The 24,781-nt window shown below is 48.9% G+C and overlaps 1 long non-coding RNA gene across 1 annotated transcript; it reads left to right on the top strand.

Annotated features, from left to right (window-relative positions):
- The first annotated feature begins 7,965 nt into the window (after positions 1 to 7,965).
- Positions 7,966 to 8,632, top strand: LOC119338723. The gene is made up of 2 exons (XR_005164093.1): positions 7,966 to 8,081; positions 8,365 to 8,632. It is a non-coding gene; the product is annotated as an uncharacterized LOC119338723 (long non-coding RNA).
- The last annotated feature ends 16,149 nt before the right edge of the window (positions 8,633 to 24,781 follow it).

Here is a 24,781-nt window from a genome sequence, read left to right as displayed (position 1 = left end):
ATACAATTTACCATTGTATTGGGTGTGTTGGGGACACAAGAGACTCTTTGTTATTTGGTTGCAGGGTTGTTTGAGACAGAGCATCTTCATTCTATGCCTCCCATGGATTGATAAACCTTAGGTCATCCACTTGAGGGAAATTTGCTACTGTACTACAAACCTGTGCACATGCAGGCCCAACAACGTCTACAAGAAGAAGGTTGTGTAGTAGACATCACACACCATTACGCTGTGGTGTTCCAGGTGGCGTGAGCTGTGTAACTATTCCACATTGTTTTAAATGAAGGCCAAACTTGTAACTCAAATATTCTCCTCGACGATCAGATCATAGAAACTTTATTTTCTTGTTACGATGATTCTCCACTTCACTCTGAAATTCTTTGAACTATTCAAATGTTTCAGACTTGTGTTTCATTAAGTAGATATACCCATATTTTCTCAAATCATCTGTGAAGGTCAGAAAATAACGATACCTGCCACGAGCATCAACACTCATTGGACCGCATACATCGGTATGTATTATTTTCAATAAGTCACTAGCTTGTTCCATTGTTCCGGAGAACTGAGTTTTAATCATCTTGCCCATAAGGCACGGTTCGCAAGCATCAAACGATTCATAATAAAGTGATTCCAAAAGTCCATCTTTATGGAGTTTCTTTATGCGCTTTACACCGATATGACCCAAACGACAGTGCCACAAATAAGTTGCACTATCATTATCAACTTTGCATCTTTTGGCATTAATACTATGAATATGTGTATTACCACGATCGAGATTCAATAAACCATCAACATTGGATGTATGACCATAGAAGGTTTTATTCATGTAAACAGAATAACAATTATTCTCTGTCTTAAATGCATAACTGTATTACAATTAACATGATCTAATCATATTCATGCTCAATGCAAACACCAAATAACATTTATTTAGGTTCAACACTAATCCCGAAAGTATAGGGAGTGCTCGATGATGATCATATCAATCTTGGAACCACTTCCAACACACATCGTCACTTCATCCTCAACTAGCTAGTCTCTATTTATTCTGCAACTCCTGTTTCGAGTTACTAATATTAGCAACTGAACAAGTATCAAATACCTAGGGATTACTACGAGCACTAGTAAGGTACACATCAATAATATGTATATCAAATATACCTTTGTTCACTTTGCCATCCTTCTTATCCGCCAAACATTTGGGGTAGTTCCACTTCCAGTGACCATTTCCTTTGTAGTAGAAGCACTCAGTTTCAGGCTTAGGCCCAGCTTTGGGCTTCTTCACAGGTGTGACAACTTGCTTGCCATTCTACTTGAAGTTCCCTTTCTTTCCCTTTGCCCTTTTCTTGAAACTAGTGGTCTTGTTTAATCATCAACACTTGATGCTCTTTCTTGATTTCTACCTTCATCGATTTCAGCATCACGAAGAGCTCGGGAATCGTTTTCGTCATCCCTTGCATACTATAGTTCATCACGAAGTTCCAGTAACTTGGTGATGGTGACTAAAGAACTCTGTCAATCACTATCTTATCTGGAAGATTAACTCCCACTTGATTCAAGTGATTGTAGTACCCAGACATTCTGAGTACATGCTCACTAGCTGAGCAATTCTCCTCCATCTTTTAGGCGAAGTACTTGTCGGAGGTTTCATACCTCTCGAAACGGGCATGAGTCTGAAATACCAATTTCAGCTCTTGGAACATCTCATATGCCCCATGGCATTCAAAACATTTTTGAAGTACCGGTTCTAAGCCGTAAAGCATGGTGCACTAAACTATCAAGTAGTCTATATTGAGCTAGCCAAACATTCATAACGTCCGCATCTACTCCTATAATAGGTCTGTCACCTAGCGGTGCATCAAGGACATAATTCTTCTATGTAGCAATGATGATAAACCTTAGATCACGGACCCAGTCCGCATCATTGCTACTATCATCTTTCAACTTAGTTTTCTCTAGGAACATATAAAAACATAGGGAAGCTACAACACGAGTTATTGATCTACACCATAATTTGCAAAATACTATCAGGACTAAGTTCATGATAAATTAAAGTTCAGTTAATCATATTACTTAAGAAAACTCCCACTTAGACAGACATCCCTCTAGTCATCTAAATGATCACGTGATCCAAATCAACTAAACCATGTCTGATCATCATGTGAGATGGAGTAGTTTTCAATGATGAACATCTCTATGTTGATGATATCTACTATATGATTCACGCTCGACCTTTCGGTCTCAGTGTTCTGAGGCCGTATATGCATATGCTAGGCTCGTCAAGTTTAACCCGAGTATTCTGCGTGTGCAAAACTGGCTTGCACATGTTGTATGTGAACATAGAGCCTATCACACCCGATCATCACGTGGTGTCTCGGCACGACGAACTGTAGCAATGGTGCATACTCAGGGAGAACACATATACCTTGAAATTTAGTAAGGGAACATCTTATAATGCTACCACCGCACTAAGCAAAATAAGATGCATAAAACATAAACATCACATGCAATCAAAATATGTGACATGATATGGCCATCATCATCTTGTGCTCATGATCTCCATCACCGAAGCATCGTCATGATCTCCATCGTCACCGGCGCGACACCTTGATCTCCATCGTTGTCGTCTCTCCAACTGTTGCTTCTACGACTATCGCTACCATTTAGTGATAAAGTAAACCAATTGCATGGCTATTGCATTGCATACAATAAAGCGACAACCATATGGCTCCTGCCAGTTGCCGATAACTCTGTTACAAGACACGATCATTTCATACAACAATTTATATCACATCATGTCTTGACCATATCACATCACAGCAAGCCCTGCAAAAACAAGTTAGACGTCCTCTACTTTGTTGTTGCAAACTTTACATGGCTGCTACGAGCTTCTAGCAAGAACCGTTCTTACCTACGCATCAAAACCACAATGATTTTTCGTCAAGTGTGCTATTCTAACCTTCAACAAGGCCCTGCCATAGTCAAACTCGATTCAACTAAAGTTGGAGAAAGAGACACCTGCCAGCCACCTATGTGCAAAAGCACGTCAGTAAAACCAGTCTCATGAACGCGGTCATATAATGTCGGTCCGGGCCGCTTCATCCAACAATACCGCTGAATCAAAGTAAGACGTTGGTGGTAAGCAGTATGACTATTATCGCCCACAACTCTTTGTGTTCTACTCGTGCATAAAACATCTACGCATAGACCTGGCTCTAATACCACTGTTGGGGAACACGGTAATTTCAAAAAAATTCCTACGATCACGTAAGATCTATCAAGGTGATGCATAGCAACGAGAGGGGAGAGTGTGTCCACGTACCCTCGTAGACCGAAAGCGGAAGCGTTTCAATAACGCGGTTGATGTAGTCGAACTTCTTGGCGATCCAACCGATCAAGTACTGAACGTACGGCACCTCCGCGTTCAGCACACGTTCAGCTCGATGACGTCCCTCATGCTCTTGATCCAGTTGAGGACGAGGGTGATTTCCGTCAGCACGACGGTGTGGCGACGGTGATGATGATGTTACCGGTGTAGGGCTTCGCCTAAGCACTACGATTGTATGATCGAGGTGTGCAACTGTGGAGGGGGGCGCCGCACACGGTTAAGAGAAACTTGTGTGTCCTTTTGGGTGCCCCCTGCCCACGTATATAAAGGAGGGAGGGAGAGAGACCAACTCTCCTAGGGGCGCGCCAAGTGTAGGGAGTCCTACTAGGACTCCCAAGTCCTAGTAGGATTCCCTTTCCTTTTCGGAGTAGGAAAGAAGGAAAGGAGGGAGAGGGAGAAGGAAAGGGGGGCGCGCCCCCAACCCTTGTCCAATTCGGTTTGGGCAGGGGGGAGGCGCGCGCCACCTCGTGGCCCTTCTTCCCTCTCTCCACTAAAGCCCAATAAGGCCCATTAACTTCCCCCAGCGAATTCTCATAACTCTCCGGTACTCTGAAAAATACCCGAATCACACGGAACCTTTCTAATACCCGAATATAGCCTTCCAATATACGAATCTTTACGTCTCGACCATTCTGAGACTCCTCGTCACGTCCATGATCTCATCCGGGATTCCGAACAACTTCGGTCATCAAAAGCACATAACTCATAATACATATCATCATCGAACGTTAAGCGTGCGGACTCTACGGGTTCGAGAACAATGTAGAGATGACTGAGACACATCTCCGGTCAATAACCAATAGCGGAACCTGGATCCTCATATTGACTCCTACATATTCTTCGAAGATCTTTATCGGTCAAACCGCATAACAACATACGTTGTTCCCTTTGTCATCGGTATGTTACTTGCCCGGGATTCGATCGTCGGTACCATCATACCTAGTTCAATCTCGTTACCGGCAAGTCTCTTTACTTGTTCCATAATACTTCATCCCACAACTAACTCATTAGTCACAATCATTGCAAGGCTTATAGTGATGAGCATTACCGAGAGGGCCCAAAGATACCTCTCCGAAACACGGAGTGACAAATCCTAATCTTGATCTATGCCAACCCAACAAACACCTTCAGAGACATCTGTAGAGCATCTTTATAATCACCCAGTTACTTGGTGACGTTTGATAGCACATAAGGTGTTCCTCCGGTATTCGGGAGTTGCATAATCTCATAGTCCGAGGAACATGTATAAGTCATGAAAAAGGCAGTAGCAATGAAACTGTAACGATCATAATGCTAAGCTAATGGATGGGTCATGTCCATCACATCATTCTCCTAATGATGTGATCCCATTCATCAAGTGACAACACATGTCTATGGTTAGGAAACATAACCATCTTTGATTAACGAGCTAGTCAAGTAGAGGCATACTAGGGACACTTTGTTTTGTCTATGTATTCACACATGTACTAAGTTTCCGGTTAATACAATTCTAGCATGAATAATAAACATTTATCATGATATAAGGAGATATAAATAACAACTTAATTATTGCCTCTAGGGCATATTTCCTTCAGAACCGGCGCTAAAATCGGCTTGGGGCTGATCGGGTTGCCAGCCGCCGGCCCCAGAGTCGCCACCAGACGGCTTTTTAAAAAAAATTTGAAAAGAAATTCGGCTATAATTCGGCAAACGGGACATAAACTTTGGCGACTTAAACAGCATTTTACATAGCAAACTTATTTTACTTAAAAAAACAAAGGCCGCGGCTACAGGCTGAAGAACTCGCTGAACGCGGCCAAGTCGCCGACGTCGCCACCGTTGTCATCGTCCTTCTCCTCCTTCACGCGGCCGCCCCTGCTGGACCCCTGCTCGGAGTCGCCCTGGTGAACCGGTGGCGGCGCGTCATCGTCGTTGTCGCTGAGAACGACGACGCCTCCCTCGTCGCGGCCACGGCGCCGAGCGGCGATCTCCTCTAGGGCGCGGCGCTGGCGCTCCAACTCCAGCCACGCCCAATCCTCCTGCGCCCACTTCATGGCCACTGCGTCATCGAGCCCCGGCTCTGTCTTCATGTCGGTGAGCCCTGGCTCCGTCTTAATGGTGGCGAGCCCCGGCTCCGTCTTTGGCTTGACGAGGCAGGAAGGAGCCGAGGAGGAGGCGCGCCCGCCCTCGTTGATGACGATGCCGGTGTTGCGGGTGCGCCGGCCGAGCGGCGTCTCCGCGAGCTCGGCCTTGACGCTGAAGAGCGCCGGCGAGCCGGAGGAGTGGGAGGAGGAGTGGGAGGAGGAGGAAGAGGAGCCGGTCCTCCTCGGCATCCATTGGCCGCCGCTCCGGCGGGCGGCTGGGGCGGCAGGGTATGTGAGCGGCGGCTCGTTGCTGCCCTCGAGGTGCTCGAGGATGGCCTGGAGCATGCGGTTGGGGGCGCCCCACCACATGCGGCGGCCGTCGCTGTTCTTGGTTCCCGCACCACTAGTGCGTTGTTGGTGGAGGCCAGTCGCTCCGCCTGCCGGCGTTTGAAGTAGGCCGCCCACGCCTGGTGGTTGCCGGCGACATACTCCGGGCGGGCCCGCTGGTCCTTCGTCAGCGACGCCCACACGCGCTCGACCTCGCCGTTGAAGTAGTCGGGGCATGTGACGTCGGGCAGCGGGGGCACGGGGACGCCCCCGGCGCTGAGCTTCCACTGCCCCGGCGCGCGCATGCCGGGAAGCGCCGGGATGTTTGCTTCATGCAGGAGATGGGCTTCCCACTCGTGCAGCGAGCAGCGGCCGAAGCCATTGGCCGCCGCGCCATCGCCCGGGAACCTCTCGCCCATCGTCTGCGGCGGCGGAAAGAGTTCGGCGGCGGCGGCTGTGCACGGGGAGATAGGGGGGCTGCGGGCGGGTGCGTCTCCGGCGAGGGAGGTGCTGCTTTATATAGCGATCGGGGGGGGGCAGCGTTGTGTGTACGCGTGGCGGAAGGGGGCGTGTCGCCGCACCGCGTCGCCCGAGAGAAATCAATAGAAGGCTGACCGGCGGCAACCTTGGCATTGATTCCCCGCGGAAAACCGAGGCATTGTTAGGACGACGAGGCGGGGGTCGCTGACTCGGCAGGCCCGCCGTTCGTTCGCGCGAAAACCAATTGCCCAAGCGCCCCCGGACGCCCCCAGCGCGCCGGGTTCGGCCTGGGTCCGCCGGCGCCAGTTTCGGGCCAAACCGGCGAAAAATGGGCTCCTGGGGACACGACTGGGCCGGTTTTTGGGCGTCGGCGCCAAAAAAGGCCCTTGGGGGAGGGGGGCGGTTGGGGGCGCAGCTAGAGATGCTCTAACATTCAACGGCTTGTGTTCGTCAGTTGGCCTTTGGTCGCATGACGTTTCCGGCCGTACAGCATGTAAACCATGCTACATGTTTGCCATCGACAAGACACATTAAGATTCCACGTACGACAGGACCAAAAGGTGTTTGCTATCTTAATCGTCCGAACATTCTATCAAGATTCTTCATAGCAGACACCAATCAAAGCAATATACTTCCTCCATTCCCTTTTGTAGTGCGCATAGATTTTTTGCTCACATTCCGAAATATACTGCGTGCATGCTGGTTTGGACAAGTTACCCCGGTGCTTCTAGCATGGAAACCAGAGACACACAGCAGTGCTTGCACATAAAAAAACGAAACCAGCCAGGACTAGCCCTTGGCGGCATATTTTGATAGGAGAATTCTCTAAGCACCCCCTCGGCCGAGCCAGGGCTCGAACCAGGGCGGGCAGCCTGCGGGAGCGCAGGGCTAACCAACAGGCCGACGTCCTGTTCTCCAGTGCTTGCACATGGGTTTGGGCAGAACGTACATGCAGGGTCATTTTGATACAAAGTACAGCTCCAGCTCATTGCATTGGTATAAGAGCTAGCAACTATGCGCACTATAAATTGAAACAGAGGGAGCATATGAATTGCACCAATAAGAACTTTTCAACTACGAAGACCTGAATGCGCGGCTGACTCCCGGTCTTTCTCTCTCTTTCTTTTGCGGGTAGCTGACTCCGGGTTGTTTATACTCTACTCCCTCCGTTCCAAAATAGATGACTCAACTTTGTACTAAAGTTAGTACAAAGTTGAGTCATCTATTTCGGAACGGAGGGAGTATTAGTGAAGAGCGCAAGACAAAACACGGAGATGGCTGTTTGAAAGCCCAGAATCACGCGCAAGCTGCCAAAAAAAAATCCCTGGTTACTTTAGTCTTCGGCCGACGCACTGTGGAAATTGTCAACCATTTCAACAATGAAAGCTTTAGTTGCTCATCTCTAAGGGCAGGACGAAAATCAGAACTATTCCATACTAGACTAATATCTTCGCGTTGTCAAGAAACTCAAATTGGTAAAAACCTGACTGGATAGCTAGATACCAAAATAATTTGTGTCTTAATCTCGACATTTGACTTTCCATAGTCGCCACTTTGAATGAAGACCGAGTAAGAGGTATGACACATCAGTGCCAGCTGTTAGTGGGACTAGTGGTTAACCAGCGACATGTTGAAACATCCACATCCACCCATTCCAGATCCAAGCACCCTATATAAAGCTGGTCATCTCAGCCTGTAGAAGCACACAAAGCTTAATTAGCCAGCTAAAATGGCTTCCAAGTCTCTGGCCTTCGTGTGCGTCATCTTCGCCTTCCTCGTCATCGTCTCGCAAGGCGTGGTTGCTGCTAGGGATCTCACCCATGGTAATGTTTCTTTCATTGAATTAATATCTACTCCCTCCGTTTCAAAATAGATGACTCAACTTTGTATTAACTTTAGTATAAAGTTAATATAAAGTTGGGTCATATATTTTAAAACGGAGGAAGTACCTTGTTTATTTGTATTTCTGTGTTCCTTCTGTGGCAACTGCAGAGGAGCTTGATTGTATGGCTAAGATTGGGCTGGGTGTGCTGTAAATTCTCCATGGAGGGAGTAAATCTACATGCCATGGTTATTTCTAATGATGTTGCCTTACCTTGGCTGCAGTTAACAGAGCAGGAGGTAACAATTATGGTGGTGGCTGGTCGGGCTCGTATGGAGGGCGACGCCCATGACGGATGCTCTTCGTGGGAATCCGGCAAATAAATGCAGTTCCGGCTTGCTTTTGCAGATCATTCATGTGTATGGTATACTATATGGTATATATAGTTTCTGTGTACAAGCTAGCTAGGTATATATGTGCCCTGTGTACTCAAGATGAACTTGAATGAAATGTATCGACTGCTCTGGTGGTTAACGATAATTTTCTGACGAAGGGGCTGCGCCGAGCCTGTGCCTTCACTCCAACTCATCCGGTTTGCCCAAACTGTTTCTCGAAAGTGGGACTCTGCTGGATTTTGTCTTGCAGCAAAAGGGAGCAGGTATCTAAATATAGCGTGAACAGAAAATACATCTTTTTCTATTCTCTTTAAGATCCGGAATTCATTTCTGGTTTTAACCAGACCATACAAAATGGGTGACCCAAGGGGTCGGTCGGCTGGCAAAACGCCTGAATTGGTCGCCTTCCGCATCGTAGGACGGGCAACGATAGCCGTTCGATGAAGTCCAACTTTCTCACGCGAGTCATCTTTCTTATCACGCGCACAGATCACACCCGAAAAAGAAAAGGTCAGCCTACGAGCAGCTCCCGGCGCCCGACACCAGCCCCCGTCTCTGGATACATCGTCGCTGTTAGCCATAAGCCATGTGTGCGTGCACGACCGTGGCGCGTCTGTGCGCGTGTGTGACGTGCGTGAGTGGCGCAAGTCCATAACCAGGTTGTTAACTAGCTTAGTGGAGTTTGTTAGCTAGCCCATGCATGCCCATGTGTTGGCCGGGTCATGCGTGGATGGCTGGTGTGGTGTGCGTGCATGTAGGTAGTGGGTTAGTGGCTGCATGCGTGTGTTAGTGGCCGGTGTGGCCGTGGAGGTGTGCGTGCGTAAGGCTACTTATTGAGCCTGCGTGTGTGTAGAGAAGAAGTGAACCCATTGTAAGACGTGATGTAGCCTCTCAATACAAAGGAAACAAGTGGCCGTTCGTGCGGCCGGCGGCGTTCGTGCGCGGGGAAAAACCACCGTGTCCTCATGTTCATCTTCCTCCATCCTTTCTCCTTCGTTGGTTAGAGCCATGGCAACGCAGAGAGAGAGAAAGAGCTGCGCCAACATTTGGTATCAGAGCCGGTTTCATCTTGGGTGTTGCCTCTTGCCGGAGGCGTACCGGCGGTGGCGGCGCTCGCCGGCGGCTGCGCGATGGAGCTCCGGGCCGTGTGTCGGCCCATGGAGGTGGGCGGCGCTGTGGCTCTCATTGCGCGTGGCGGATGCGGCGGGCGGTGACGTCGTGGGTGCGGCGACCGCGGAGGCCGCCGAGGCGCTGCGTGGTGGCGCAGCGGCGCAGCACGGCATGGCGGCATGGAGGCCGCGGCGGTGCATGGAAATAAGACGCGGCGGCGAGCCGGACGCGGCCGGTGCGTGTTATGGGTGCGCATTGGACGCGTCGGGCGCGTCGGAACCGCGGGCGTGGACCGCGTCGAGGCGCTGGACCTGGTTGCGCAGATCGCGTACGTGCGCGGCGGGAGCGCGGGCCGGAAGCGCGGCGACGTGGGGAGTGCGCGCGAAGGGCACGGCGGTCGCGGAGACGAGGAGGTCGCGAGGGACCTCCGTGATGGCGCAGAGGTCGCGACAGCTCGGCGCGACAACCGTGGAAGGTGTGTGGTACGGAGACGCGGCGTGGCGGCCCACGGGACTGCGGGCTGCTGCAGCGGAAGAGAAGTTGTGGCGTGTGTCGCCGAAGATGAAGAAGGGTGTTCCCCGCGTCAACGAGGAGCCGGTGTCCTGTACGTCAGGATGGGCGGCACAGTCATGGCTTAGGGGGGTGAATGTTAGCCATAAGCCATGTGTGCGTGCACAACCGTGGCACGTCTGTGCGCTTGTGTGACGTGCGTGAGTGGCGCAAGTCCATGACCAGGTTGTTAACTAGCTTAGTGGAGTTTGTTAGCTAGCCCATGCATGCCCATGTGTTGGCCGGGTCATGCGTGGATGACTGGTGTGGTGTGCGTGCATATAGGTAGTGGGTTAGTGGCTGCATGCGTGTGTTAGTGGCTGCATGCGTGTGTTAGTGGCCGGTGTGGCCGTGGAGGTGTGCGTGCGTAAGGCTACTTATAGAGCTTGCGTGTGTGTAGAGAAGAAGTGAACCCATTGTAAGCCGTGATGTAGCCTCTGAATACAAAGGAAACAAGTGGCCGTTCGTGCGGCCGGCGGCGTTCGTGCGCCGGGAAAAACCACCGTGTCCTTGTGTTCATCTTCCTCCTCCCTTTCTCCTTCGTTGGTTCGAGCCACGGGAACGCAGAGAGAGAGAGAGAGAGAGCGCTGCGCCAACAGTCGCCGGCCAAGGCGCCGTGGCAACACCTATCAACCATCTCTCATTGCACATGCCGCCACCATCGCAGCATCGTCATCCCAACACACCGTCCTAACACCAGCCAGCCCTGCTCGCATGACCATCAGCCGCCTGTCGCAGCACAAAACATCATGCCGTAAAAAAGCTTACAACACTCTGCACGCAGCATCGCCGGGGGCCCTTTGCAGCTCCACCGGTCGCCCGTCGACATCACCATCACCAAGCTTGAGCACCAACCGTCGCCACTCATAGCACCTACCATCGCTGAATGCAACATCGATGGCAGCCTGTTGCAGCATCGTGCTGACCCCGGCCCTTGGCTCTACTGGTCAGCAGCGCGTGGCGAGCAACGGTGGTACACGAAAAAAAGCCCAACTGTCGTGGACGAGAGAGATTGTTGGCCAGAACATGGGGTACGAACGGGCCGGTGCTCGCACAGCGGAGCTAGCGCGCTGATCAACTGGAGTTAGAGATAGCAATAAAGAGATAATGGAGGAAGAATATGCACGTGGACAACATTTTTCGAGGAGAAAAACTCGAGGGGAGAATTGAGAGGACATGTAGGATGGAAAGGTGGGGATGCGTTTGTGGGCCATGTATCTGTTAGAAGAGAGAGAGAGAGAGAGAGAGAGAGAGAGAGAGAGAGAGAGAGAGAGAGAGAGGGATTGGCGGAATATGATGGATGTATTACTGAGCCTCGAGGGCGAGTATATATTGAGTACAAGACTTGGAGGGCAAGATACCTCCTAGAGATAAGATGGAAATAACTCTATCTAATCCCGGGCAATCTCTACTACCAAATATATCTCTAACATCCCCCCGCAGTCATAGCGATAGCATTGCGAACAACAGGAGCATCACGGATGGTCAGACTGGAGAGAATAACAGCCGACGGGCTGACATCCCCCCACAATCCTGGGAGCGTCGCGGACGGTGTCGCGTTGCGGATGCGTTGACTGTAGAGGAAGCTGACGAGTTGCTCAAGCGGATGATAACCCTTTGTGCCGATGTCGAGGTAGCCGAGAGCGTAGGGTGGTGTAGCCGTGGTCGAGGTAGCCGTGCGAAGAACGCTGTGGTCGATGTCAAGTCGGGGTAGCCGGTGTCGAGGGAGTCGTCGTGGAGCCGCGGGTGCAAGGAGGCACCGAGGTAGTCATGGGCGCAGTGGTGTTAAGGTAGTGCTGCGCCAGGAAGAAGACAGTGTTGACGACGTGTCGCGGTGGGTTTGCCAAGCCCGGGGATGCATCATGGACGAAGGCACGCATCGGTGTTGCCACCATCGGGCATGCGTTGACGGACGAGTACGGAGTTGACAAAGCTCCGACCAGGCTTGCCAGGCTCGGGGACATGTCGTGGATGAAGGCACAGATCGGTGTTGCCAGCACCGGGCATGCGTAGACGAGGGACCTACACAAGTTGTACGCCACGTGAGGATACGGAGGGCCAGCAGAGAAGAAGACTCGACGACGGTTGTGTCACCAATCGACGCGGGGCCGATGTCGCCATCGGTGGCCGGAGTAGACGAAGTGCTCGGGGTAGATGACGGCGATGCTAGCGACGGGCTGGTGATGGACGAAGGCGAAGGGGGGTGGACGGGCGGCGGCTACGAGGATAGCAACGGCGACGGCAGCCTGACGGCGGCGGCGGCGACTAAGTTAGGAGCGCGGCGGCTGTGCTCGAAGTAGGCGAGGAGAACCCGATAGCGTGACGAAGACCGGCGCGGATGGTGGCGTTCCCGCGCCAAGGGAGGCGGCACGACGCATGCCACGGGAAGTCGACGCGCGTGGATGGCGATGGACTGCGGGCCGGTGCGCGTACATCGGCTATGATAGGCCGCCACATGGCGCAAGGCCGCCGGGTCGGGGCGATGCAGGTGTCCCGGTCGGAGAGGGTGGTGATGGCCGGCATAGATCGACGAGCGGGCCGGCGCGTGGACGACGACCGTGAGGGGCCGCATGTCGCGTGAGGCCACCGTGTCGTTGAAGAAGCCTGCCGGTCACGCCGGTGTCGGAGTAGAGGCACACAGGGTCGACGGCGGCGGCGGGCGACACAAACTAATCAAGCATAGATCGAAAAACCAAAAAAACACCGATCAAAGCGACCGGCGAGAGAGAGAAAATCCGGATCAAAGGATCGGGAAAAAGATTCTCTAGGGCATCCGGTCAACATGACCGGCGGACGAACCCTAGGTACGGGCGGCGCGTGGGCGGAAGCATCGGGCGGCTGCTAGGGTTTGGATCGATTTGGCTGATACCATGTTAGCAGAGAGAGAGAGGGGGGGATTGGCGGAATATAATGGATGTATTATTGAGCCTCGAGGGCGAGTATATATTGAGTACAAGACTTGGAGAGCAAGATACCTTCTAGAGATAAGATGAAAATAACTCTATCTAATCCCGGGCAATCGCTACTATCAAATATATCTCTAACAGTATCGGTCACGCGTAACGATCAAAGAACGCATTGTATCGGCAGGCCAATAGCGATCAATGTACCATAAAATCTGTAGAATGCTACGCGTCAGTCCATTGACCTTTTGAAAGGATTGTTCGGTCATGAGTTGTTGGATCCACCACAGGATAGTCATCCAATCTGATGAGGTTTGCAACATGAGTCATGCCGCACTTGAAGATTTGCATCACGAGTGCTTTGCAATATGAGCCATGTTGCCTCTTGGGAGCTTGGCAACATGGCCGACATTGAGGTTGTCGCCAATGTCGATTCTTCATGTCCATCATTGGTTCGGCTCACGGAGGCTGAAACATGCCCGATGTTGCAAACCGCCATTGCGCATTGTCGTCCCCCATTGCCCCCTTGATCGATGTCGCCACAACACCTCCAATGTTGTCAAGGCACAACCATCGATGTAGAAGCATGTCGTGGTAGCATCACCGCCATTTGCAAGAAACCGATGTAGAAAGGGAGGGGCACTTGCAGCATCGATAGACATTCATGTCCGACTTCCCAAAATCAGTTGATTTTTTCCACAAAATTAGTCAGTGGAAACAAAGACTTCCCTAAAAACATCTCAATATCTCAGTTATGTTGCTTTTTACCGTCATATTTTTCAAATTCACCCGTTAAATGTGACAAAAAACATCTCAATGTGTCCCCTTTAAACACTAGTACTACTTGGGAGAAAATTTGTGGCACGTAGTTGTGGGAAGTACCCAGATTTCTGGGTGTCTGATTGCCTCGCGATTCAAAAATTGATTTGGTCTTTGCATGTGCTTTAACCCTTAATTACCTTAGATGAGGTCTATGCATGCACATTTTGACAGCTCCACCCTCATGCTTTTACTTTTGACTTTCAAATTTAAATCTATTATATCTTTTGAACATAAAGTCCAATTTATAATTTGTTTGCATATTCATGTTCCTTACTACTAGGGCTCTGAAACAAGACCACTGTTGAATGTGTTTTAACATGTTTTAAAACTTCACAAAGTTTTAACTACCAAAACTTGGTAGGAACAAATGATAAATTCATGAAATTTCAAAAGTAAAACTTAAACCCTAAGCTCTACAGCCGAACGAATGAAACTTGGTAAAACTCAGTGACCGCTGATAAATTTTTTAATATTAGGATTGTCATGTTTTAAAAGTTTGGAACTTAGTAAATGTTAAATGTTTTCAAAATGTATTGAAAAGTGGTCTTGTTCAAAAGTTCTTGTCTCAACGCACAATATGCAAATGAAACTTAATTTTGACTTTTTCTTTAAAAATATATGATAGACTGAAATTGGGAAATAAAATGGAAAGATCACTAGTAGGAAACGAGCCATCAGTCCCGGTTCCAGAGGCCCTTTAGTCCCGGTTCTTCAACCGGGACTAATGCCCTCCACTTTTAGTCCCGTTCGTGTTACGAACCGGGACTAATGGTGCTCCACGTGGCCGTTGCAGACGCCGAGGCAGGAGGACCTTTAGTCTCGGTTGGTGCCACGAACTGGGACTAAAAGGCAACCACGCGTCAGTACCTGGCGGAAAGTGCACATTCGGAGTTCCTGGCGGAAAGTTACTCGGTTTTCTCGTTTCCGAACGAGGAATCGACGCCAACCTAGAAAAAGTTGGTACTATACTCCGAATGAAACGCCCTGTGCGTGTGCACGATGTCCAGAAGCTTACTGGATGCTTGGCCGCTTTAAGTCAATTCATCTCTCATCTCGGTGAAAAGGCATTGCCTCTTTACCGACTGATGAAGAAGTAAGACAAGTTCGAGTGGACTCCCGAAGCTGATGCAGCGTTTGCAGAGCTAAAAGCCCTGCTCTCCACCCAGCCGGTGCTTGCTGCCCCAATCAGCAAAGAGCCTTTGCTGCTTTACATTGCAGCCACAGGACAAGTCGTCAGTATAGTACTTACGGTCGAGTGGGAAGAAAAGCCTTTAAAGTTCAGCACCCAGTATATTATCTTTCTGAAGTTTTGAGCCCATCAAAGCAAAGATACCCTCATTATCAGAAGCTTGTATATGGGATTTATATGACCACGAAGAAGGTTGCTCATTACTTCTCTGACCATTCCATTACAGTCGTCAGCGACGCCCCATTGTCAGAGATTCTGCACAACAGAGATGCAACTGGTCGAGTGGCAAAATGGGCGATTGAACCCCTTCCCCTTGATATCAAGTTTGAGGCAAAGAAAGCCATCAAGTCCCAAGCGATAGCAGATTTCGTCGCCGAGTGGATTGAACAGCAACTACCGACTCAAGTTCACTCGGAGCACTGGACCATGTTCTTTGATGGTTCTAAGATGCTAAATGGTTCCGGTGCTGGGGTAGTGTTGGTTTCCCCCCGAGGTGATAAGCTCAGATACGTGCTCCAGATCCACTTTGATTCCTCCAATAACGAAGCAGAATATGAAGCACTTTTGTATGGGTTGCGTATGGCCATTTCACTCGGCGTCCGTCGCCCCATGGTTTATGGTGACTCAGATTTGGTGGTTAATCAGGTGATGAAGGAGTGGGACGTCAGAAGTCCAGCCATGACTAGTTACTGCAATGCAGTGAGAAAGCTAGAGAAGAAATTCGAGGGGTTAGAGCTCCATCATATACCCCGACTGAAAAATCAAGCGGATGATGATTTGGCAAAAATAGGTTCCAAGAGAGAAGCCATTCCCAGTAATGTGTTTTTGGAGCATATCCACACACCATTAGTTCAATAGGAACCTTTCACTGAAGAAGCCCCGCAACCAAAAAGTGTCACGGATTCGACTGAAGTTGAGGTCCCAGCTGTGGTCGACCTGATCATGGAAGTTTTGGTCATCACTCCCGACTGGACAGTGCCATACATCGTGTATATCCTAAGGAAAGAGCTACCGGAGAACGAAGAAGAAGCTCGACAGATCGTCCGTCGATCCAAGGCCTTTACTGTGATAAAGGGATAGTTGTACAGGGAAAGCGTGACTGGAGTCAGCCAGAAATGTATAACACTAGAAGAAGGTCAGATAATTCTTGACGATATCCACTCGGGGACCTGTGGTCATCGTGCGTCTTCTCGGACCATTGTGGCTAAAGCATACCGAGCGGGATTTTACTGGCCAAGAGCAAATGAAATGGCGAAGGAGATAGTCGACAAGTGTGAAGGATGTCAGTTCTATTCCAATATGTCGCACAAACCCGCCTCAGCCTTGAAGACCTTCCACTCGTCTGGCCCTTCGTTTTTTGGGGATTGGATATGGTTGGACCACTGAGAACTGGCAGGAGCGGCTTCACCCATGTACTGGTGGCAGTCGACAAGTTCACTAAGTGGATTGAAGCTAAGCCTATTAAGAATCTTGATGCCGGCACTGCTATCAGCTTCATCAAAGAGTTGATATTCAGATATGGAGTTTCGCACAACATCATCACTGATAATGGGTCAAGCTTCGATTCCGACGAATTCAGAGATTTTTGCGCTTCGCAAGGCACGCGAGTCGACTACGCTTCCGTCGCTCACCCCCAGTCGAATGGACAAGCAGAAAGAGAAAATGGCCTAATTCTCAAAGGACTAAAACCCCGGTTGATGCGCGATCTCAAGCACGCAGCAGGCGTGTGGGTCGACAAACTTCCATCAATTCTTTGGGGATTGAGGACCACTCCTAATCGGTCGACTGGGTGAACTCCATTCTTTCTGGTCTATGGAGCTGAAGCGGTTCTCCCGAGTGACCTACTTCACAATGCACCCCGAGTCGAGCTTTACACTGAAGATGAAGCAGAACAAGCCCGGCAGGACGCAGTCGACCTTCTGGAAGAAGAAAGAGAGATGGCCATGATCCGATCGACTATTTATCAGCAGGACTTGCGTCGATTCCATGCCAGAAACGTGAAGAGTCGAGCCTTCCAAGAAGGAGATTTGGTCCTCCGAGTGGATCAACAGAAGCCACACAAGCTCGCTCCTACTTGGGAAGGCCCCTTCATCGTCACCAAAGTTCTCCACAATGGAGCGTACCGTCTTTACAATGTCGATCGCCAGATTGACGAGCCACGAGCTAGGTGAAAGTGCTAGTTATTGACTAGAGGGGGGTGAATAGGCAATTTTTAGGAAAGTCTTCAAAACGTGGAAGTTTCGAAGACAAACAATAGAGATGACCTAATTGATATGCAGCGGAAGATAAACTACAACAAGCAAACCATAGTCAAGAATGCAATAATGTGAAAGTACAAAGACTAATAGCAGCTTAGTAGTAAGGATCAGGATGGAAGATAGTATGAAGCCAACCAACGATAGTAGTCAAGCAATGAAGTCAAACAGGTACGACAAATAGGCAATGACTTCACGAAGACAAACTCTAAGTAAAGGGAGGGAGAGGATAGAACCAGTCACTTGTTGAAGACACATGATTTGTTGGACCAGTTCCAGTTGCTGTGACAACTGTACGTCTGGTTGGAGCAGCTGAGTATTTAAACTCGAGGACACACAGTCCCGGACACCCAGTCACTGAGCACGCAGCTCAGGACACCAAGTCCTCACCGTATTCTCCTTGAACTAAGGTCACGCAGACCTCGTTCAATCACTCTTGGTAAGTCTTCAGGCGACCTCCAAACCTTCACAGACTTCGTTCACCAGAGATCCACAATGACTCTTGGATGCTCAGAACGCGACGCCTAACCGGCTGGAGGATACACAGTCCTCAAGTGTAATAAGTCTTCAGGTCATGCAGACAGAAAGACTTCAGTGATGCCTAACACTCTTTGGCTCTGGGTGTTTGGGCTTTGTCCTCGCAAGGATTTCTCTCTCTCAAAGGCTTCGAGGTGGGTTGCTCTCAAACGACAAAAGTCGTGTACTAACTCTGAGCAGCCACCAATTTATGGTGTAGGGGGTGGGCTATTTATAGCCACTAGGCAACCTGACCTGATATGTCTGAAATGACCCTGGGTCACTAAGGAACTGACACGTGTTCCAACGATCAGATTTCAAACACACACGGCAACTTTACTTGGGCTACAAGCAAAGCTGACTCATCTAGTTCTGGATAAGATTTGCTCTCATTGTCTTCCCTCGAAGACATAGGATTTGGGTTGAGCATCACTTCAGTCATTCTGGCTTTGTTCACTTGGACCCCACTTAACAGTACGGTGGTTCCTATGACTCAACAAAGAAGAAAAGGAGACAACGAAACGACACAGTCTTCGTGCTCCATAGTCTTGACTCATTGTCTTCTCATGTCATAGTCTTCAATGTGAATATCTTCACATACCACCATTGTCGTCAATGTCTTCATACATTTTTAGGGGTCATCTCCGGTAGGTAAACCGAATCAATGAGGGACACTACCTGCGTTATCCTGCAATTCTCACAAACGCATTAGTCCCTCAACCAAATTTGTCGTCAATACTCCAAAACCAACTAGGGGTGGCACTAGATGCACTTACAATCTCCCCCTTTTTGGTGATTGATGACAAACTGGTTGAAGTTTTCAACGGGGATAAAGTATCTGAAATTGTAAAGGATAGGGTATTGTCTTCATAAGTGGCAAAGGCTCCCCCTAAAGATGTGCATATAATTAATTTGCTTTTGGAATGCAAATGCACATGGCAGGTTGTACTTGTGGAGATCCTCTTCAACTTATGAAGATAATTCATCATGCATGAAATGATATAACTAAGAGAATGACATGCAAAATTGAAAAATGGACGTCTGCAGAATGATCTAAGTGCGGAAGTTATCATCGCACATGGAAAAGCAAATAAGTAGCAGACGACCATCGAGTTTAAGTGTTACAACTCAAAGAACCAAATGTATCAAAAGCAAGAGTTGTAATCACTAGGCAAAATATAAAGCAACCGCCCATATGAACCCGCTTGAAGACTATCAAACTCATATGCTTCTCCCCCTTTTGTCAGTAAGGACCAAAAAGGTTTGAAGACATAGAGCATCTACTCGTTCCCATGAGGAGTAGGTGAAGCAGCAGGGTTGTCGTTGTTGTTTGGCGGCGTAGACGAACTTGGTGCAGTGTTGATGCATGCAGAAGTAGGGGGCGGTGAAGTAGCATCATCTTCATCATCGATCACTTTGCCATTCACAGTTGCCGCGGAGGAAGAATAGTCAGAGTTTTCAAGGGATGGAGTTCGACTTAGGACAACATTCCATGGAGGAGTGGAGTCAAACTTGAATCTTTCAGTGAAGCCATCGTCTTGAAGATCTGCTTCAGAACTGAGCAGTGTCAAACTCTTCCACGATCGCTGACAGGTCTCGTGAGTGACAAAAGCATTCTTGGTGGCAAGATTGCGATTGACGTCCACCAAGAGGCTTTGCATCTGTCGCTTGAGCTAGAAGTGATGCTTGTCTTGTTTCTGATGTAGTGCCACAAGAAGTTCTCGGTCATTTAGGACGCGAGAGCGCTTCTTAGGCCTTTGGGCAATTGTGCTCTCGATGGCTTCAGTTTGCGCACGGTGAGGCAGACGAGTGTTCCTAGCCATTGGATAGACACGAGTTACTGCTTGGACTCCTTCCATGGGTTGAGTGAAGCTTTGGTGATCAACATTTTGAAGACAAAGAGGCTTCTTGGCAGGCTCAGGGTATATGGCTTCAACTGACATATCAACCTCTGGTAGAAAGATCAGATGATTGCGAGCAGAGGGCTGATAATTGATAGTAGAGTGTAGCTTGATGAGGCGCATGACCCATGGAGCATAGAATTTCAGGCCAAAAAGGTCAGATCCAGACGCAGCCAGTTGCCGGATGAAGAATTCTTGTGTATTGAAGCTGATGCCATTGAGGATGTAAAAGACCAATGTCTTCATGGCTCCTTCAAGTTTTGCAGCTGATGAATGCCCTTTGATAGGCCATAGAGTTCGCCTGATTTGATATATTGTGCGAGGCAGATACTCAAGGTCATCAACAAAGAACTCCTTTGGGTATTCAGCGTCAGGTGGTAGAGGCTTCATCATGCTCAACATCTGGCTCATGTTAGGCTCTGGCTTATGGAAGATGCTCTCCAGTGCATTGCGGTGGAGTTGACAATCAGGTTCGAACAGCTCTCTGGGAGTGGGTAGGCATGTAAGCTCAATGACGTCAAGAGCTTTGGCTTCATGATGAATATTTCCTATCATCCACTCGAGAACCCATGTGCTTGTATCCTTGTAGTAGCCGTGAATGTGGAGGGTAGCATAGAACTGAAGCAAAAGTTCCTCATTCCAATGTTCTTTGTCTATCACAAAGCTGAGCAGACCTGCATCACGAAAGCAGTCAAGTTCTTCTTCTAAGCATGGCAGTCCAGCAATGGCTTCAGTGTCGAGGCGCATATGAGGGAAAATACACCCTTGATCATATAGAACGCAGGAGTAATAGCTTCGCTGCTGATAGCTCCAGAAACGACCAGATGATATTCTTGGCCTTGAGTAGGGGTTCTTTGCTCTGTCAAAGAAGGTGTTGTGGCTTTTGAAGCCATTTGCATTGAAGGACCCTGTAGAGGTGGCAGTACCTGGGAACCTTGGCAATCTTGGCTTTGGTTTCTGGACCAGAGGCCTATGCTCAACATGATAATCAAACTGAGGACCAGAGGCATTAGGCAGAGGGACCAGAACGGGCCATTTGACAGTGATTAGCTGACCATAGTTGTATGCTTGCTCAATTGTATGGGGCCTTGGTGGCGGAACAGGAGCAGTGGCAACAACAGAGGCGTCAGGCTGCACAACAGATACTTCAGGAGCAGTTGCATCATTGGCTTCTGGCACATTGGTTGGTGCAGGCTCCACACTTGCTTCAGCCATGACTACGTCATTGGCTTCATTCGTGTTGGTGGTGGCAGCCTCAAGATTTTCAACCTCCACTTGATGAGCTGGAGGGTCGGGCACTGGCACGTTCACTTCGGGAACAACTTCTTCAGTAATGGGGGGAGTAGGGACACGTTCTTCTTCTTGTTTGTCATCGGCTGATGCAGCCGGATTGTCTTCAACAACTTTGCCTTCAGACACGGAGACATTCACAGTCGGAGTGGCTTCTGGAAACACTTGACGTGCAACAGATTGGTGGTGCACTTCTCCTTCTGGAACGCTCGAAAGAGGGACTTGAGGCCTTGGTCCTTTGCAAAGCCTATGTAATGCTGGCGACGCCTTTGGAGATGGAGTTGGCTGGGCCTCAAAGTCATCCTCTTCTTCTTGTACAGGTGGTGTGACTTGTTGTTGTTGGGGAGTACTCAGGGAATCTTGTTGTTGTGGGTGATCAGCCCATGATGCATCCTGAGCAATTGGCGTCAGAGGACGACCAATGCTGATGAGTTCACTGTTCGTGAGAACATGCGATGATACCAAGTTGTGTTCGATCTGAGCAAGAACTACATCATCTTCAACATTGTCATTGTGACCAATGTCTTCAGCAGCGGTGGGATCACCTGCTGGAATGTCTTCAGCTTCATGAGCCTCTGTGGATGCAGGCTCATGAACTATCATCCGTCGTTCTTGGTGTTCAGATGCAGGGCAAACCATTGAGATAGGTTCAACAACTAAGGGCTCTGTGGGAGCAGCCCGATTCTTCTTGGTTTTGCGCTTCTTCTTGGAGGGAGCAACATCAGAGGCTTCAGGATTTTTCCTTTTTATGGCTTCAGCCTCGGCAGTCCTCGTCTTCTTCAGTTCTGAAGCGGTTGACTTGACCTTTGGCTTCGAGCCAGTCATGCTGCTTGGGAAGACTATGCGAGGTTCTTCCTGCCTTGAAGGTGCAGATTGGTCAGTTGATGGCTTCTTCTTCATTGCAGCCATTCTGGGGTCAATGCCAGGACGACCAAGAGCCTTGCGCTTCTCAGCCTCATTGTAGGCTTGCACACACTTGTCAGCCAGACTCTTCATGCGCTCACGAGAGCCTTTAGCTTCTTCGCGCTTCTTGAGAAAGGCTTCTTTGAGCTCGTGCAGCATGATCTTGAAGTTTTTGACATCTTGCACGCTGAGCTTTGCCACATGCTTCTTGAACTGAGCTTTCTCATGGTCGGTCTTGTACTTCAGTTCAACGATGCGCTGAGCAAGAGCTAGCTCAGAAGCAATGGCGCCACTGAAGGAGACGTTGAGGCCAATGGGAAGTTGCAGATCGTCAAAGCTGAGATTTGGGGTGTCAAACCACTCATCAATGAAGTTGTGGATGATTGCCACATCAAAGAGAGGCAAATCATTGAAGATCTCTTCTTCTTCCTTGCTCTTGATCAGTTACTCAAGAGCATCATCTGCAAGATCTTCATCGCTGGACAGATCAATGTGCTCTTCTCACAGAATGGCAGCAGGAGTCAATGTCTGATCAGTATTCTTGACGATTTTCTTTTTCTTCTCCGTCTTCTTGGAGATACGTGATAGATCTTCAGACTGCACACTGTCTTCAGGAGGTGCAGTGGCCAGTGGCTTCGCACGTGAAGCTTTTGGAGGAGCAGCCGATCTTGAAGTTTTAGCCTTCTTTGGCTTCTGTGGCTTTGGAGTAGGAGCTGGGGCTTCATCAGTGTCAGCATCATCATCAGAATGATCCACTTTGGCACCTTGGACTGAGATGTGAGTGATGAGGCCATCAAGGTTGTATAAAGGACCAATGACATTGGGTTCTGCATTGCGTGAGCCGTGAGCACGGGGGGTAGAGGGACAAGGGTTGAAGTCTAATCCCAATGACTTCTTGTTTTCCTTGGCCGATGCCTTTGCGTGCCGGAAGTTGCGCTTGAAGAGATCATCGTCATGACACCAGAGCAATGACGATGGGTCGGCATTTTCAGGCTGAGGTCCACGGACCATACAAGGATAGAAACCATGTGCAATAGCTTCAGCTCTGTTCTTGGGTGGAAGGCCTCGATAGAGAATATCACCACAAGGACTTTTGATAGCTTTCTTCTTAGCATATTCCTGGGTCACAAACTTGTATTTGAACCATTGTTCAGCCCAATATCGTCGAATCCATTGGATTCATGTCTTGCGCTGATTATAATTCTCTTCAGGATCTGTCTTGTAAAGCTCTACGAGGTCATCAGGCAAATCTCTTGATGTTCCCCCACGACGCTGTCTGCCGCCCTTCCTTACTGATTTCTCTGCAGCCATGAACTTCAAACTGAATGGCTTCAACACGTTCAAAGGCTTCAAAGGCTTTCGCTTGCTGGACAAACAGGAACTGGCTTCGGGAGAGTTAATGTGATGTTGTAAGAATTCTGCAAATGAATGCAGACTATGAGAACCAAGGGATTCTCCCACGGACATGTACCTGTGACAACATTAGAGATGCGAGGGAAGGGGAAGAGGTCATATGCATTCTCAGAAGATTTTGAAGATAAATCAGTTTGAAGACATTGACCTCATGATGCGAAGACATTCACTTATATGTTGAGAGTTGGTTCCAGATTTGTACGAATCCGTGAATAAGTACAAGTGAGGAATCTAACTAGATCCGAAGCTTAAGTGAATATACTACGCAGTATGAGATGCAGACAGAATAGATCTAACATTATATAGGCAGAAACCAATTTGGGTAAATAGGATGAATCTTTGAGGATCAAAAAGATGGTAAAAATAGAATTGTATTTACCACACGAAGAACTGCTAGATAGGATGAATAGGAGATCGAGCAGTTCAATCCACCGTGCCCTAACTTGGCGACGGAGGACACCTACGGCGGCGGCGGAGAGGACGATGTCCATGGCCGGCGTGAGGATGGCGTCGGAGAAGTCGCGGCAGCTAAGCGCTTCGTCGCCAGCGTCGTCGAGAGCTAGCGGTGGCGCTAGGGTTTTGACGAGGTGGAGAGGTGGAAGAAGGTTTTCTTTACCGCATGGGACATGTATTTATAAGGAAGTGTGCGTCACAGCGCAATTACGCAGGTGCCCCTGGTGGTTCACAGGGCACGTGGCAAGCATGCAACATACTCAAAGTTGTCCCACGTTCCCACGCCCGCCAGGTTTGTCGGATGGTTGTTCCGGCTTCTCCGGATTTCAAACAATAAGGATGAATCATTTAAAACAGACTTAATGTTTGTCTCTGTGTCTTCTGCTAACAAGGACGCAGAGAAGACATTCGACAGTTTCAATAGAATGCATATGATTTGGACAGATAGAGTTTGAGATAGAAAGCATAGAGAGATTAGGGTCAGATCATATTCACTTAGTTCAAAAGATTCAACTAGGAAGACATGGCTATAAGTGAATGCTGTAGAGGACAGAACACTAGTATATATATCAGAAAGCAATCAAATCAACATAGTGAAGAAGATCATGAAGATAAGTTGAAATTGAAGACAAACCAAATGCCAAGACATTGCAAAAATAACGCCATGAGTGAAACACTTCAAACCGAGAAATTTGGTGGTGGCGTTACCCACCGTATAGGAAGTACTAGACCCAGACACGGCGCACAATTATCGTGGCGCTCCGAAGTCAAATTCCACGTTAATGTATTCACACTCAGAATGTAAGTCTTCATTGGTTGAAGATATACTTTACTTCGTGTGTTGCACATCTAAGTCATCAACATGCATAAGTGTTAGGATGTGTGCCTGATCACAGGACATTTGAGGATTCCAAGATATTTAGCTCACACCGTAACTTGCAAAACCTTTTCTCGTCCAAGGGCTTTGTGAAGATATCTGTCAGTTGCTCTTCAGTGTTGACG

The sequence above is a fragment of the Triticum dicoccoides genome, chromosome 7B, assembly GCF_002162155.2.
Source record: "Triticum dicoccoides isolate Atlit2015 ecotype Zavitan chromosome 7B, WEW_v2.0, whole genome shotgun sequence".
Lineage (NCBI taxonomy): Eukaryota > Viridiplantae > Streptophyta > Magnoliopsida > Poales > Poaceae > Triticum > Triticum dicoccoides.
Note: the sequence above shows the minus strand (reverse complement) of the source record. Positions and strands in the feature narration are given on the sequence as shown.